The sequence below is a fragment of the Thunnus albacares genome, chromosome 20, assembly GCF_914725855.1.
Source record: "Thunnus albacares chromosome 20, fThuAlb1.1, whole genome shotgun sequence".
NCBI lineage: Eukaryota > Metazoa > Chordata > Actinopteri > Scombriformes > Scombridae > Thunnus > Thunnus albacares.
The window spans coordinates 17,452,992-17,472,043 of NC_058125.1; positions in this window are offsets into that span (position 1 = coordinate 17,452,992).

Consider the following 19,052-nt stretch of genomic DNA (forward strand, 5'->3'; position numbering starts at 1 on the left):
AGGCACGGATGACTTTCTTTAGGTCAGAAGTACAGAGAATTGATCTGAGTTTGGAGATGATGCTGAGCTGCATGAAGCTTAATTTTTTACCACCTGATTGATTTGTTTGTCAAACTTCAATCCTGAATCGAATATGACTCAAAGATTTTTTGCATGTGATTTAACAGAGGAGGCCAGTGGGCCAAGATGAGGAGAAATAATGTTGGTCAGATGCTGTTGTCCAAGTAACATAACCTCAGTTTAATTCTCATTGAGCTGAAGAAAGTTTCCAAGATTTAATGTCTTGAAGACAGTTACTGAGGTCAGTTAGTTTATTGTAGTTATTAGGCTCTAGGGGGAGGTAGATCTGTGTACCGCCCACACATTAGTGAAAAGAAATGTAGTGTTTTTGAATAATATGGTCTAGCGGAAGCAAATGGACGGAGAAGAGGATTGGACCAAGTATGGAACCTTGGGGGACACCACAGGACATGGGGGATGAGAAAGAAGATGAGTTTTTAATAAAGACACTGGAAGATCTGTTGGATAAATATGAAGAAAACCAGTTTAAGGCAGAACAAGATACCCCCACCCATTGGTTTAACCTGGGAATGAGAATAGTGTCAAAGGCTGCAGTTAGATCTAGGAGCAAGAGGACGGAGCAGTTACCTGAGTCAGCAGCTAGAAGGAGGTCATTAGTTATTCTCAGTAATGTAGATTCAGTACTGTGAAGTGCTCTGAAACCAGATTAGAATTTTTCAAAATGCAGTTTTGAGCCATGTGGGACAGCAATTGGTTAAAAACTACTTTTTCAAGGATTTTAGAAAGAAAGGGGAGTTTGGAGATTGGTCTGTAATTATTGAGGACTGAATCTGACCAAATCTGGATTCTGTTCTCATTTAAACTCATTTAAAAGTTGCTGGACCACGGCATGTTTGAAAGATTGGGGAACATGGCTGGTTTCCAGAGAGCTACTGATAATTGAAAGAATGCTGGGACTGATGGAGCCAATAACTTCTTTGAAGAGTTTAGTTGGAATAATGTTGAGAAAAAAGTTGGTCTTGGAAATCACAACTGCAGTGTTCTCAGAGGAGATGGATAGGCTATTTACAGAGGGACTAATATTAGCTCTGATGTCAAGTACTTTGTCTCAAAAGAAGTTTAGGAAATCCCCACATTTAGAGACAGACACTTCTAAGCAGGAAATGGGAGTGGAGGAGTTTAACACACTAAAAAGTGCCCTGGAATTTTTTGACAGCCAGCTGGTATTTATCCAAGAGATCCTTCAGATTTTGAAATGAGATCTGCAATTCCCATGTCATTGCATGCTCTCCTTATTTCTCAAGTATTACTGTCATTAAGTCATGGTGAAACCAAAGACTTATGTTTTTTAGTTTTGACCAGTGCAGCAGAGTCAAAGGTGGCTGAAACAGTATTGTTGAATAGTGAAACAAGTTCCTCTGTGCTCACATGAGATGGTGCAGCCTTGATACTGGTCTCTATTGGCCTCTGCAAACCCAGTTGCAGTGGAAGAGTTTAGAATGTGGGAGCAGAGAAGAGCAGGGCCAACAAGAGAAGCGTGTAGCAAATCAAGGTCAAAAATGATTGCCCTGTGATCAGATGAGTGAAAATCCTCTATCATAGAGTTGGAGATAGAAAGGCCTGAGGAGAGAACTAAATTTAGGGTATGGCCTTTGACATGGGTTGAACCATTCACAGATTGTTGCAGACCTAAGGATTCAAGTAAATTTATAAAATCACAGGTGATGGCTTCAGGCTTCAGAGGGACAACAAATGTGGATGTTGAAATCTCTGAGAATGAGAATATTGCCGTATTTTGGAGCAATGTGGGAGAGGAGATCAGATTATTCACTGATAAAATAAAAAAAATAATAATAATAATCATAACATTAATAATAATAATAATAAACATTGGGCTTAGGGGGCCTGTATACTAGTCAGCAGAGGACCAGCCGGTTGCCATCTATCACAAAAGCCTGAAATTCAAAAGATGAAAAGGGGACTATAGATATAACGGAGCACTTGAGGGCATTTTTTCGAATTACGGCAACCCCACCAACTTGTGCGTGTGACCTGGGTTGATGAAAGTGAGAGTAGCCTAAAGGAGTGGCTTCAATTTGAGTGGTGAGGTTATCAAGGGTAAGCCACAACTCAGCGATAAAGAAACAATTAAGATTTCCGGACACAATAAAATCTTGACAGATAAATGTTTCGTCACATTTAGCAGACCAAATTTGGAGGGAAGGGGAGGCGAGGATGGAATTATAGTGTGTGTAATGGTAATAAGATTGTCATAATTTACTGAACGGGATACTTTGGAGACAACATTACAGTGTCTGAGTGTTAGATAGATTGGGATGTGATTTACATGTAGAGAAGCTGAATGTGAGTTTGACAGTCCATGCCCCATGAGGGGTAGAGGATGAATTTGGCAAGATGTTGCAGAAATTTCACTAGTAACAGGGATCCTACCAGTATATTTACAGAGGAAGTTATTGATAATTTGATTGTGTGTGGATTACCTCATGGTGGCATGGACTGTCTCAGACAGTCTGACAGGCATTTTGCAAGTTAACCAATGCATTGTCAACGTTTGCATTGTATGAGAGCAACTTCGCCCCAGATTTGGATGAAGTCTGTTGGGTCTGTACAGTTGGCTATATGGTTCCAGAACAGGTCGAAATTGTCAATAAAGTCCAGGTTCATTCGTGCTGCACTGGATTCTCCTTTCAGCCAGGTGTGCAGTGAGAGTGAGGATGTTTCCCAGTGTCCTATAGGGCAGAGATGAGTAGTTGAAAGTCCGCACAAAGGATTTCCGACTGTTGATGGCTGACATCATTTGATCGCCCATGAATGACCAGGTTGGAGCAGTCTGGATGGCGTTCTAGGACAGAAGACAGTTTATCATGGATGTCCAGAACGTGGGCTCCGGGAAAGCAGTACATATGGGCACCTTTAGCTCTGGTGTTCCTTACCATGGAGCTTCCAAGAATCAGTGTTGAGGGACAAGGCAGAGAAGGGGATTGTGGCAGTGGTGGTAGGAGATCTAACCAGGGATGCACCTCTGTGTTCCAAGTATTTTGCTTAGGGCGATGAGACTGGGAATTCCCAGGCCATGATGTGGAAGAGGAGCCAGTCAAGGTGACTGCAGGAAGATCAGTGGTGGCAGGATGGGAGACAGCCGATGCAGCCACCGTAGCCAGCAGTGGACTGAGCTGGAAATACACAAGCAGCTGCGGTCACAGCTCTTCCAGACCTCAGGTCAGCAGCAGAGCGCAGGTTGGTGGCTGCATCTACAAAGAGATACGCTGGATGAAGCGGTGTCTCACTCTTCAAAATTGTGAATCGATTTGAAAGATCAAAGGTGATCAAAGGTGGTGAGACTGCCTGGTGACCACTCTTCTTGTAGCCCCTGACCACTACCTCTACTAGACTATCTTTCTTTTTCAGCTCCTGCAAGAGTCTACAGATATCCTCCTTGAGGTTAGTTATGCTTCTGTTCGCTTTCTGTAGCAGCTTGCAGTCTTCACAGGGCATTGTATCTGATCCAGATACAATTCAACTTTTGTGAGGGAGATGGATGTCAGTCTCTCAAGTGGCAGACCACGACTGACACAGCCAAGAGAATTTTGGAGAAATACGGCCCGGCGAAAGTCTCTATCTTGGGGAACTAGCTAACTACTTTGGCTAAAAACAAGCCAGTGCTAGCTAGCAGCAGATTCCACTAGCGGTACAAGCAAAGCCAGGAAAGCCCAGTCTGAGTGTTGGGCAGCACAGTTGAGCGACAGCAGAATCCGTTCATGAATTAAACAATAATAGGTTGTATTTTCAGAAATCAGAAAAAAGCTCAGTGAAGACATATAAACAAACCACCAATCACACACCAGACACACATGACACTTTTCATAGCCATACATAACACATCAAACAGTCATGATAATCATATATATCGCATCATATCTTCTGGATTCAGATTTCAGTTGGCAGCACACCTGGTTATGCAACGGGATAGACTGACGTATAAGAGAATTCTTCAGCCTGTTGCGTTCAAATTGAAGGACTCTAAATCACCTATTTGAGGGCAGAAGTTGGTATAAAATGAGTTAAAAACATCCAAGTCAAGTCTCATGTCCTTCAGGCTAAGTCCAAATAAATAAGCAAATTGTAAATCAAGATGCAAGTCTATCAGGTTCATCAGTTAAGTCAAAATCAGGCCTGAAGTGTTCAGTGAGCATTCAAGTCTGACTTGGATTCAAGTCGCAGATCTGCAGCTCTGCTTAGTTAAAACATATTATAAGAGAAATTACTCAGCTAGTTTACACTCAGAATCACACCACCAGCTCCTAAAGCACAGTGTCTCACTCTTTAATGTAAAAAACAATATTGGCAATTAGTGTGGGATGATTGGATTGTTTGCAGATGTCCCCAGTGAATTACAGCAAGACATAAGCACATCTCCTCTGTAATGGAGGAGATTTCAAAAGGGCAAAGAGACTGGAGGTGGGAAAGAGGGAGAAGGAAAAAAATAGGCGAGGCAGGGGAAGATTATAGAAAAAGAGAGTCTATAACAAAAGAAAGGCATAATTGTGAAAGCTTTGGCTGTCTTTTGGAACCAGCAGTGGCATTGCTCCTGCTCTCAGCACACAGTAGTGGCATTGTCCATCTTTCAGATCCCAACAAAGAGCCGGGGTCCTCCATGGTACACCCCCCCTCACCAGGGATGGATGTTGCACTAATTCTGCCCACACAAGCCTGGCAGCTTTCTCTACTCTCTGCCTCAAGGACTTTGACAAGTTCTTTGTACTCTTGGAAATTGTATACCTTCTATTCCCATGTTCTGTTAAAAAAGAGGAGATAAGCACCGGTCCAACAGGAATTACATCTTGCAAAAGAACAAAAATACTAGCATTTTCTTTGACTGATATGACTGAATATTTACAAGGTCAGATGTGAAAGATGTGCAAGTTGCTCCTCAGTCCTACTCATTGTGTTTTCCTGAAAAAGGACTGAGTCATAGGAACACTAGTCATTGTTGTCTCTCCATCTCTACAGCTCATCATGGCAGACAATGATGTTCTCTCAGTCATTGACCTTGTCCTCTCTCTGTCACTCAGCCTCTCTCTCACCAACACAACACCAAAAAAATATCATGTAGAGATGAGTTGGAAAGCCACTGTAAATGCAACCCATTTACGTTCTGTCATCAGAAATGTGGGCCAAACACGGTGAAAATGTGTTTTAGAGAGCAATGCTGCTGTGATGGTGTTTTTCGCTCCTCGGTCGCCGCCTTTACCACCCTTGTCTCGGAATTAAATCAATACAAAAGAGGAGAAAAACAGAACCAGGGGAGAGTCTGTGTGTCTGCAGAAATGTAGCTTAAATTCCAGAGATTACATTTTACTGGGGAAATGTCAAGGTGGATAACATTACCTGTTATCTATCTGGGGTTCAGGCCCAGACTTGGCAACCAATGAATTCACTATTAATGGATGGACAAGAAGAGAGGTGGAAAAAAAAAGGTTTTCCACTGAAAGACCATTTTGGTCCTGTGTTTTTTTTCCCCCCAGCTCTTGGAATGTGTTCAGATTCAGTGTATCAACTTGAAAGTGAGCTTTGTGAGACACAAAAGTACGTTTGTTCTTAACTCCACACTGTTGAGTTTTCCTGCTTTTTCACCATAATATTCACAACAATAATTGTTACACAGTGTTGTGAAATGGTCTGGGTAATTTCTAGAAAATGTATTTTGGTTTCTTTTGTAAAACTGCTGTGGAATTCAAATGATACTTTTTTTGTTGTGTGAGTGAATCTGCAAGGTTATAAGGATGTGTTCCCAGCTGCTAGGGAAAAAATAATCCATTACAAAGCAGATTGTGTGCAAATTAGTCCACAAATCCTAATTAGCATTGATTCAGCATGGTGATGGCATAGCCACAAGAACATGATTTTAGTTGGGGGTGCGGGGGTGCTGTCTATTAGGCAAATGACCCTTCCCAAAAAAAATGTTTTTGATTATTTAAATCATTGATTATTTAAATCTCCTGATACAGTCAGTCAGGATCTAATGTTAATTAATGTTCTGTGTTCTTCTACACATCTAAAAGGTCATACATACAGTCCAGATTCATACAGTGAAATTGTTTAGAGTAAAGCAGCCGTCCTCCTGATAAATCCTGAGCTCTATCTAAAAAAATTATTTCAGAAGCTAAAAGTTTAATTCTGTTTCCTCTGGAGAGTTTCCTTTGTCCTGTCAAGTTGATAAGTACAGTTTTTAATAGTTGGGCTACTGGCACGTGTCAATCGGGTCCATGCTTCTCATATTTATTTTTATCACTCCACTATCTTTACACACAGGGTCTATTTTTGCTGGACTGGCACACACATGACAGAAAAAAAAGAATTATTGCAGCAACACAAATGGGCCTATAGGCTGCCAGACACCTGGAGGCTGCAGCACCCCAAGTACCCCTACTTGTGGCTGTGGGTGATGTGGAAAAAAAAACATAATTTTGTAATGTGTAATATCTTCCCACCATGGTATTTGTTGATATATTGTTCTGTCTTAGTTGTCAATCTGATGAAATTTGATAAACAAATTGGAAGTCCCTGATGTAACTTAAACAACATTGTAAAAAGGCAAGCACATTGCTCTTAAAACTGATATCCTTGGCTGAACAGTTTCTGGCAGCAGATATATATGCAAATTCAACCACAGTCCTTTTGGGACAACAACAAGATTTTTGTGGAAGATTTTACGACCACTGGTCTCCCTTTGTTTGTTTTGTTTTCTGTCTCAGACGCTGACTTTTCCTGTAAATTACTGGTGTCAGGTTAGAAAAGGTGTGGAAACATTTTTGTTTGCTTTTCCTTTGTCAACAGAACTGCTTCAGTAAAAATCCACAAAAGAAAAAGTTATGCTCTGTGCAAAATTCACAGAATCACATTTAAAAACAAAACACCTGAAAACAAAGATTCTCATCTTTCCTAAATTGTACCACTTTGGCTTTATTATTACGTTACTTAACCCTTCAAACCAAGCATTAGTGGACAGATAACATTAGAGCTCTTTAATATAATGGAAGTTTGAGTTATGGAAGCAATAATACAGGACAAAATATGAAAATACCAGATGAAGCAGGGAAGAATGTCCCCAAGCAGGTCTGCTATTGAAATGGGACATCTTGTAGTATATGATTAGTCGTATACTACCCCTTAACACAAGCTAAAAGATAGGTTGTGTTAAAATTGTCATTCATGTTTATAGGTCTATTTCACCACTGAGAGGTGACTGATAGCAGAAAGCAGAGGCTGTTGTGATAGCTACCTGCAGATTAATATATCTTGTACTTTGTCTTAGAATGGCAGTTAAACTGCTTCTTGGATCTTTGTTTGAGGCGTCATGTAATACAGTTTTAACACACACCTGCTAGTCAAGCGGAAACAAGTATTTTCTATGGCTGTGGTACAGACTGCATTCAGAAGAAGAGTTACTAGCCTTGTATAAAGCACCTGAGTCCAGCTCTAAAAAATCGACCAGTGTCAAGCTGTTGCCCACTGGGTGAGAATGCCTGTCTGAGCACGAGATGCCTCTGTGATTGGCTGTTCTCTGCTGGAAACGTGGTATCGAGATAAGCTAATTGCCACCTCCAAAAAAAGGAACAAACAGAGTAGAGATGGGTAGGTGATACAAAGCCATGTCAGCAGTTGGCAGTTTTCACAATCACTAATTGCAGCATCTGTCATGGTGGAGGGGATGGAAACCTGTTCCAGGTACAGCAATCCAAATGCCAAACCTGATTTTATCACAGTCTGTCAGATTGCAGCAAGGCTCCACACCAGCAGCCCACCTGCTTCCCCAAACTCAGTGTCGAGGACTAGATTTAAAATCCTAACACACATTTTCATTTGAAATCTCTGTCCATCTTTTATAGCCAAACCTGTGGTCCAATTTTGTGTTCAGCTTCCCACAAATCAGATCACATTTGCATCTGCAAACAAGCTGTCTGAAAGAGTATTCCCCGGCTCAGACTGATGTGGGCTTTGACCAGCAGTTATCTGAAAACAGTAAAAGCTACAAAGCCAATCTAAGTTTGCGGGAGAGCGCCAGCACATTTCATTCCACCCTCTGTCACATAAAATTCTCCATCTGACACCATGCAATGAGAGGGAGAGAGTGGGAGAAGGAGAGCTCCAGCTTCTGTCACCATGCCACACCAGGGGCATACTAATATCAGCTCAGTCCAGCTGCTCTCCACGCTTGGATGGATAAGCTTGATTATGAAACATTACAGATCCTCCCTCTCTGCCGAGACAAACCACTGAACTGTGTGTCAGAAAGGTGACTGGCCACTATGCAGCGAGATGACTGGCTAATATGCAATAGTGTAGAATTCTGTCTCCTCCATGTCTGATTGCTTATTACTCTACCAAGGGCTGAAAGGAGGCTGAAGGTGCCTTTAGAGCGAAATAGTGCTTTTGTTTATTTGGGCAAATTTGGCTGCTGGTCTGCTCAAACAGCCAATGATCTAACTGTGCAGACATTAGCTGTAGCTATTGTGTGTGCAGATTAATGTTTGCGTCATTGCTCAGGCTATGATTAATCTTAAAATTTATGAGGAACTTCCTACAGTCCTCTCTACTTTTCCCTCTCCATACTTTCATTTGAAGTCCTACAGCCTCAGGATAAACCACAGACGGAAATAAAAAAAAGGTAATGGACTGGCCACCGACATCACCCATTGGTTTATGGACTCCCATTTTGAAGCCTCGAGTTCGGCATTTTGACCGTCGGCATCTTGGATTTTTGGAGCCAGAAATGACTGTATTTGGATTACTAGCTGCTAGCTTGGTTAGCACAGTGCATTTACAGTCTATGTGATAATGCTAGCACTTACTGGAAAAACTGAATATCCAACTTTAAGTACAACCAAATACTGAACAAGACTTTTCTTAAGCAACCAAAATGTAACAATTAACTTTCATGAACTGAAAACACACTAATATAGTGACGGCTACAGCTACGCCTATACTCTGTGAATCTGGCGTTACATCATGGTTACATTACCTAACCAACGGTGTTGGCATGGTAGTGACTTGTCAATCACAAGGTAGCCACACCCTAAAGCATACTCTGCTTTATCATCTAAATTACATTAAATGGGAACATAATTTACAATATCATCTTGTATCGAAGAAGACTTGAAACTAGCGATTGAGACCATAAACTCATTAGGAAACTGTTTACTAAGATAATAAATCAAGTGAGAAGTAGGGTCATTTTACAATTGGACTTCTTATTGGAGCCAGTGGGGTCTCCGCCTGCTGGCCATTAGAGAGAACGCAGCTTTGAGTCACTTCCGCATTGGCTTGACTTTTCAGACCCGGAGCTACCTGCATGGGATAAACGTACATTTTTTCAAGTTGCACAGATGCATTTTCAGCTCAATATGTGCCACCTAGAGCATACTTCTTCCATTGACTCTAGTCTGAACACACCTACATAATTTAATACACCCTGTAAAAATCTTGTTTTTGCTGATCCCCAGTGGTTTAACTTCTCTCCTTGTTGCAGTGATGTAGAGGTGTTCTCTAGTGTGTGTCAGTACATCTTGATATCACAGACTTTAAACCTTCAATCAGACAGGGCTGTGAAACACTGCGTTTAAGGTGACAATTCCTCATAATTGTAGAACAAAATACTTTAGATAGTTAGTCATTGCCCTCTAAAATGACCCATTTGACCATTCCAAAAACCAAATCATTTAAATGTTTTCTGATCTGATATCTGTATCATTAAGGTCTGTTTAGGTGTGGACAACTACAACTATTTGGTTGAGGTAAAGGAAAGATTGACGTTTTTGGTTCAAACAAACCAGTCTTGGTATGCGTCATATGTTTTGTTGATCCATCAAAAACCATCTATGAGCTTAAAGAGGCTAATTTCTGCCTAGGGGGGCTGAAGAGTTTGACAATTATTTCCATGGCTTCCTCTCTGAGTGACAACTTTCACATTACATGTAAGCTTTTAATCAATTCTTAATATAGTAACTACTGATTCATGCAGCTTTAAGTGTTTGAACAAATGACCAATGCTGTCATTCATTTTTATGGTGAGGACAGTCATTAAATAGCTATGTTTGCTTCAGGAACGCTACTAAAATCAAACACGCACAGATCTGTCCTTGTACTGTCAAGGTTTTATGTTTTTAGAGTGACATTTTCATTGAGTCTTACATAAAGCCAACGCACATGGAAAGAACCAATCCGAGTCAAAACCTGTGCGTGACATCACCCCTTGAATAACCACAACCTACTGTTTGTTTTCCTTTGGTCAGCAGGTCAAAGTATTGCCAGGTAAACCTTTCATGACTCTCATTATGAGCACCAGGCAGCCCAATCATAAATACACAGAATTTATGGATTTCATAAAGTAGTGCGCAAAAATGTCAAGGGCGTGCTTGTTTGGTGTTTCAGTGGCAAGCAAGCCGGCATTGTGAGGAACCTGCTGAAAAGCAGGGTTACTGCAGTGTCAACACTTTTAGGAAGATGGATGTATACTTTGAAAATAGAGCGAAGTAGACCTAATCACCCCATTAAATTGCAGTTAACAAAAAGGTCAGTGATTTCAAGCTAGACATGTTCTAACCAGTTCCAGTGGAGGAGCATTAAGGGAGTCTGAGAGAGAAAGCCTGGTGGCACCCCAGAGAGCATTGGTATGGTGATTTTGTAGGTCAAAAGACGTCTAGACAACTGGGCTAAATATGATGCATGAAGCCCCGGAATAAGCATCTAAATGTCTGCATTTAACCATTTTTCAGCTGTATTTCAACTATATTTCAATTGTGGCTGATAGAATCTGTTTCACAATTAAGTAAAGTAATTTAAAAGCTTTTGATTTCAATTTTCAGGCAAATTTAGCCCCGTTTCAACTTCACTCTCAGTCGTGATTTGACCAAATCAAAGGCTTAAACCCCACCTCATAGGGTCATTTCTAAAGAAAATGGAAGGATTTTTATGAACCCTGAAGAGTCAACATACTGCATAGTGGGTAATCCCTCCCCAGGCGGCTGCAAAGACAGGCGGATATTGTGTTGTCGTCCTGTAGCATCACCAGGTCTAGTGCTGTCAGAGCCAGTGTGCACATAGCCTTGGGGGGAACGGAGCTGTGGTATGGAGGCGGAGGGGCTGCTTTAAATTTTCCCCATTGGAAGGCAAGTGTGTAGCTAACATACCATGAGGTCTGAATGTGCAGCATCAGCAGGATTGCGGAGGACACTTAAGGATCAAAGCTCTGCAGAACGTCTTTGAATTCTGGAGGTGCACAAGTCTGAAAGTTAAAAGTCTGAGAAAGCTGAAATGACAGAATTTTTTGAGTGACTGTGTGATCGTATTCATTAGTGGTTCCCTGTGACATATTTGATTTTAATACTGAGAATAAATAGAGAATAAAAAAAAAATGTGAATGTGCTCCAGTCTAACAATAACTGGCAACTTCCTCTGCGGTCTTCAAATGAAGTCCCACACATTCACACACATGTATAAGGAATGTCACACACTTTGTCATGTTCTGACAAACTGAGAAGGAGACTCAGTCGTCATTTGCATGTCAAACGCTCTTGTAATCATTTTCCAGTGTGTGTGTGTGTTCCTGCCCACCTACCATGTGTCAGGAACGATTGCTTTGGAGAAAATGGCATATAGCTTTTAATTAAGGCATCACTCTCTGGCTGTTGCTGTCTGCTGCAGATGTCACTGCTCATTTTACATCCTTCTCAGCTAGAAAACTCTGACAAATATGGTCTAGTGGAACCAACATTACAAAAGTATTACATCTTATTTGATAAATGAATAACACCATCACTAAAATTATATTAAACTGGTGCAATAATACATATAGAAAGAGTATACTGTACACTCATTTGCCAGTTTATTATGTGCACTAAGCTAGAATGTTTGCTGTCTACTAAAAGCTATCTTCATGATAGTTCTAATCTTTAATTGATAGGTTGAAACTGTTTTAGAGAGATGTTGATTCAATAAAAAGGTCATTTTAGAGGTATTTTACAGTGTTCCTTATATGTAGTCTACCCTCATTGATATAAATGGGGGTGTTCAACTCCATTTGTTTGACACTGTGTCAGAATGTGTATTCAATATTTAGTTCCTTGCAAATATTGACACTTTCCATATAAATTCAGTTCAGCATAATAATATTAAAAAGCTTCAAAATTATGGCACCATACTTCACATCAACACAAACAACCTGTCTGAACAAAAAAATGAACATTTTAAAGGGAGCATATGATGCACGTCTGGGTCTATATTTATATTGTAGGGCTCTACTGGAATATCTTTGCATGATTTAAAAACTCCTTATTTATCTTATACTGGCCCTTTATGCAGCCCCTCAGTTCAGCCTCTGTCTGAAACAGGCCGTTTTAGCTCCTGTCTCTTTAAGGCCCCCTTCTATCTGACTCACACTGTTCTGATTGGCAAGGTGCCACTCAGCAGAGTGGCATCTACATATCAATGTATCCAGACTTGATGAGGAAAACTGTTTTGTAAATGAAAATAAGCCTCAGTAAAGAGATATACCTTTGTCTCTGCTAACCGGAAATGTATTTGCCTCCTGTGTTCTGTAAACACACCATCAGTAGCAGATAGGACAGGACGTGTGCAATGCATTCCCCCTAGGACTCCCTTACAAGTGATATGGGGAATCTACAGCCTCATTCTTAGTTTTCTCTAATTTTAGGGCACCAATTTCAAAAATAATTGCACATTTCTACTACATAAGTGACCTAGTTTTAAGAAATCATTATATTCACAGTGGTGAAGTTCCCCTTTAAGTAAAGCACTTGTTATTGTTGAGTTGTTAAATGTTACATTATACAGGTGTTTCAGTGTAGATCCCACATGGTAAAATTTATTGAAAGGCCTGAGGTTGTGGAAATAAATGAGCAACTGGCCTCAGTTTATTTACTGTCTCTGACCAAAACACCAAACGGTCTACTCATTCTTTCCACTGCACTTTATGAAATGAAATTTGACATCACTCATTAGTAATTCATTTGCTCAGACAACTAACAGGAGCAACACAGCTGCACTACTGCATTTCACTTTAGCCTCTTGATGAGAAGAGAATCCTTTCGTCCTTGGGTCAAGGGCAGTCTGTTTTACATGATATTGCACCATGCCAGTATTGAAAACACTGGCACCGTGCATTATTGCGCCACTTTAATGTACCTCTGATAGCTTCCATTGTGAAAGACGTTGACAGAAACTGCTGTAGTTGAGAAGTGACATTTCATGTTTGCCGAGCTCTGCTGTTCACAGAGACGTAGTGCTGCATCAGACGGAAAGTGCCACAGTGATGCTTAGTGTCGTGATTTATCCTTTATGACAGTGAGAGCTTCTGTGGCAGCTTGCCCAACCCAAGCTTGTAGTCTCCTTGTCACAGGAAGTCTCTGCATGATACTTTAGGTTGCCAGTCTTTCGAAGAATCCTCGTGCCTCTGCTTTCTTATGTAACCGATGTATTAATGTGATAGGTTTATATTTCAACAATAATCCATTTTCCACTGTTCACATTTTGTTGTTGTCTTTCATGTATATACCTGTTTCTGTATATATTTCTTTTGGGGAGTTTTCTCAGGGAGATTTTATGTTGTTAATTGTATTTTTGTCATGTGACCTTTGACATGTGGCGATGTTAGGTTAGGGTTGTTAGGTTTAGGCATGAAGAATGAGATGGTTATTGTAAGAATATCAGAGTCAGAGCCAATCAGAGGCAGAGCAGGGACGTGTCTTCAAAGAATGCGGGTGTGAAAAAAATATAACGCGGTTTCTCATGTGGTCCACTGTTCTCTTTGAAGGTGTGCATGTAGAAACCCGGTCATGTGAAGTTGCTGTACTGACTACTGACTGTTTTACGCAGGTATGTGAGCCACCATTTTTTCATGTTCACATTTTAAATTTAAAATTAATTCATTCTGCTGGGTAGGAAAAACAGATATTGTAATTGTAACTATATGATCAGAATGAGATGATATGTATGAATGTGGTAAATGTAGTAGTACACAAGTCATATGGTCAGTCAGCTGCAGGCCCTGCTGAGGAGAAGTGTGCATGTTGAAACCAGGTCATGTGAAGTTGCTGTACTGATATTACTTTTTTTTTATTCCTCAGAGAATAAATCCCCTTCAGCTTGCAAGACAGCAGTTGTCCTCCTCTCATTCCCCATCATTTATACACACTGTGCAGAGTTTGTAGCAAAATTAAGTGTCAGGCCAGAATGGCTACACTTACAACACATTTTTCTTATGATTCACCACCTCAGAATCCAGCTACACACGGCTTAGTGCATCCCATCCCATTGTTGAAGGAACAAGCACCGTATGCACAGGGACAATTTATCCTTCACCTCCCCTTTCTTCCACTCTCCCCCAGGTGTCATACGGTTTTTCCTTTGTTACTTAAACTGTGTCTGAATCCTCTCCTAGGGCGTGCAGAATGACTGCTCCATGTTTTTAGGAATTCCTGTGGGCCATGGTCCCATTTCCCCTGGTCAATTTTTTTTTCTGTCCCACATCTCTGCCCCTCTGCTGCCTCCTCCTCCTCCCTAGCCTCAGCCTTGAACTCTCTTAACACTGAGGCTTTGTCTGCAGCTGTTGTGGTCAGTCTGTAGCGTAAAGACAAGCCCTTACAGAGTATCACTTTGTGTAGGGCATCGCCCAAGTTAGTGGACAGCCACTTTGGGTGACTTGAAGAGACAAGAGGGCGGTAAAAAAGCAAAGCCACGGTGACTGGTGTTGTCTGCGGCTTATGTTTCCTCCAAATACCCATAGGCATATTTTATGGCCACAAGTGGTGGTGTGTCCTCATTTTTTTACTGCAGTCTGAGTGTCATGGTTGCCACATGTGAGTCTTGTACCTCCTACTGAACAGCAGCAGCACTCGTAACTCACTGAAATCAATGGAATTTAAAACCCCAGCCACATTAGGGATGGGTTGCACCAATTGGAACCAATATAAATCCAGATTAAGGTGAATCATAGTTTTAAATTAGTTTAAATAATTGCTTTTTCCATTTTCTTTTAAAACTCCACAAGCTGACACACTGAGGAAGCCCAGAAGAAGAATCCCTTCTTGCCTTTGGACAGAGCCAGGCCTGCTAAGCTGCCTGTTGGCTGTAGCTTCATATTTATAGGACAAATACAAGCACACTATCGATCTTCTCACCTAACTCTTAGAAAGAAAGCATATTTCCTTCTAAAATATTCCTTTAAAGGTAATCTTGGTTGGTGCAACTTACCCTGAATATGATAATATTTACTGATGGTTTTGAGGTGGACATTCACTCAAGTATCTCTCTTGGCCTCTCAGCTATGCTATGTGCATCTTTCATTTTCTTCAGGCTTTTTTTTGGAAATGTTGATAGCAGCGAACTGGCTCACATGAATTTGAAAGTCAGTTGAATGAATCACACTCAACACAACTCAACATGCAACCCACTCACCACTCAAGGTCTTGGTTTTAGCCACATCTGCTGTGAATCTTTCTTCATCGAGCAAAGCTCTACCACTGGTAGTTCATTGACTCTAATTACATATATCTTTCCAATCAGAAACTCGGACAGCGATGTTCCCGGCTGTGGATAATAAAATTAAATGAATTTGTAATTGAGTTTATTTACTAATGGAAAGTGAAGAGAGGATGCCCAGACACATGAACAACAGGTAGATGACTCATCCTCCTCTTGCATATAGCCGAGTTACTGCCAGGCATTTTGCATTCAGCACCATAGGGGCCAGAGATGCACACAGAAACGTAATGCATCCGATAATATTTACAGTGATTCATGCTGTTTCCTGCATGATCAAAGCAGTGTGATAACACTCAGTTGGCCAATATGTGACATTATCTCACTGAAATAATCACTAAAACACTAAAATTATGTAAATTAATTCTACTGTGTCACTTGATTGAACAGGTGAAGCTGCAGTGGAATTGGAGACTGAAAAATCACCTCTGTGGTGTTTTTTTTGCACCATGGGAATAAAATGAGAAAATTAACAGTTTGATACATTTAAGTGATAATTAAATTGCATTTGAATGCATCATGTCTGCACCACATGTCAGGTGTTATACTGAGAATCATGATTCATACTTTGTATTCATATATTTTTGCACTTTTTTCTTTTCTTATTTTTGTACAGTATAAATGATGGAATCTCTCTATTTATCATTTGTGTATGTCTCTAATGATTTGTCCTATTGATTGATTCTGATATTTGTTGTGTTCATATTTGTTGTGTGTATCAAAGTATGTATGATGAACTCTTAAGAAGTAAAGCTGACAGAATTATTAACAACTCTTCTCACCCTCTGTACAGTGAATTTGAACTTTTACCCTCAGGGAGACGTTATAGATTACTGATGGCTAATGGAAATATCTAGAAGAAATCCTTTGTCACGAGTGCTGTCAAGGTAATAAATGAAACTAGGATCCGGTAGGAGTATGAATGTGTATGCTGAGACGATGTATTGTCGTATGTATGTTTTATGTTTTTATGACATGTCTTATGGTGAAACTGAAGGCAAAAAAAAAAGTTTTCGTATCCATATTCTTTTTGTTGCATTGAGCTGCTACATACATGCTTTCTAGAAAGGAATTATAATTATTATGCATAATTTGTTGCACATGTGATGTTTGCTTGAGAAAACTGCAATAAAAGCAATAAAAAAATTAACATTTTAAGATTAAATATGTATAGATTTGAACTTTTAGAACTGTGAATGTGTCGTTTTCCTTTTTAAAAATTCAAAAGGTCTGCAAATGTGTCTACAACCCAGAAATAAATCAGGGCAGGGTGTGACAACTACAACGATTGGTGTGAGAGTCACACTTGGCAAGTGTGCCTTAGATCTGCAGGGAGGGAGGCGTCCTTCTGAGGACCTTGGTGTGCTTAATCAATATATATTCCCTCTGGTGTGTATTGAGAGGCACATGGAGGAAGAGAAAAATGGTCAGTGCACATTACTCTTTGAGGATTATGTGTCATTTGCCCTTTAAGATGCACATGTATTTTATCGGTGCACTCAGATGTCATAAACTTAATGCAAAAGCCCCATTAATATGAGCACTGGCAGGCAAGCCCAACATTTTTCTCTGATTTATCTGTGGTGGTACAAGAAAAAAATGAATAGCTTATCCTATTCCAGCACTGCATCAGTCATAATTCTCCAAATGGCACCTTGTTCTCCACACATTTAATGGATACAGAGCTTTACAGTATAATTTATCCTCTTCTTAACTGCAACTTTACCTGAATTAAATTTCAGGCACAGTACTTTGATTACATCCTTGCTAAGTACCACAATCTGATTTCTCCATTATGTAAGGAATGAATACAAATGGGCTGGCTGAGAGAGAGACAAAGGGGCAGGAAGAGAGAGAGGGGACACAGGGAGAGATAACAAATAAGAAGAAAGCCAACAGAGAGAGGAAAAAAAAGGAAAGACAAAAAAGGAGGGGAGAAACAGAGCTGAAAGAGTGGAATGAGAGCAGCCATCCAGCCGGGATGAGCTCCTCTTGACCTTCTTGGTCTGAGGAATAGTGGTGGAACACACACCAGTCTTTGAAGCCAGCCTTGCGCCACATGCTTGAATGGACCAGGCTGACTGTTGGCACTGAGTCTGTGGCAGGGAAAATCAAGTAGCTTTACAGGAGCATCTTTCGGTTTGGCTGAGGCTGTCAAAGCCCTGCCGGAGCCTGAGCCTCGGCCTCAGCGTTCCCAGATCTTCACAGAGCCTGTGGCCTGTCACTCCCCTGCCAAAACTGGAGCTCATTTGTGGAATACAGTCCGCCTCCCTAAGCTTGGCTGAGTGGGATGCAGGTCTCCCCAGAGTGTAGGATCAAAGCCTGCACAGGACGCAAGCACATTGCTCTGTGTCACCTGGTGATAACCCTCATTTCTCCTGCCAGGCTGGATTCCACTCATATTTCACAAGCAAACTCCGGGCCTTGCTCATCTCTCTGCTTCGCTTCATATGAAATAATGATCTGTCCTAGATTGTAGGCTGTGTGCACTTTCACCCTGAACTATGAGGCCTGTTTTGGGAGTGCAACTGATAAAACAAAAGTCTGATCAATGGATGGTGGCCTGAAGATTAGAGAAGGTTTGTGCTTGTGGTACATTTACTCAAGTATTGCACTGTTCTTGAGTATAAAAAATATTTAGTTAATTAGTTTTTATTTCTATGTCTTCCAAGCATTTGGCTCATAACATGTGGGACAATATGACACATTTTGGTAACATAAATACATATATTTTCAGAAAAAGCTTAAAACAATTAATCTTCATATGTAAATATATTTGTAAATATCTGTCACAATATATGTTAAAATAGTGTTACAACCCTCATGATAAAAACAAAAGTGAACCAAAGTTTAACATTTGGAAATGACGTGTGCCGTAAAAATCACGTGATAAAAGACGACATGTTTTCAGCTTTCAGCAAGATATTTCACATGTGAACTGATACACTTCACGTGTGATGTTGTGGATTCGCATATACAACACATATGATCAGTTATAAAATGTGACATACTGTAATAGATTAAATAAATACGCTGATTAAATAAAGCACCTCCCTGCCCACCCCAAAAATGCACTCAAATACAGAGCCTTTCAAGAGTTGGCCTGGAGTACGACATTAAAAGTGCGAAGCATTAAACTAATTAGAGTGGGTTTTATTGATCCTTAACAGCATGCAATATGTTTTCTTGTACATCTGTTTCAAAATGAAGATCCTGCTGCCTGTTGCACAACATTTTCGAAAGAGTTTTCCTGGTTTTAAATAAGCAGGGATTGAGAAAATGGGAGACCATGTGGTTTGTTAATTGCTCCTTACTAATGAGAATTTGTCAGGGTCTGTTGATCTCACAATGAGTTTGTTATACTACAATGATTCAGTGAGGGCTTGCCAACAAGTTCTTAATTCACATCAAATTACTAAAAGTGCAAATTAACCTACATAAAGGTTACATGT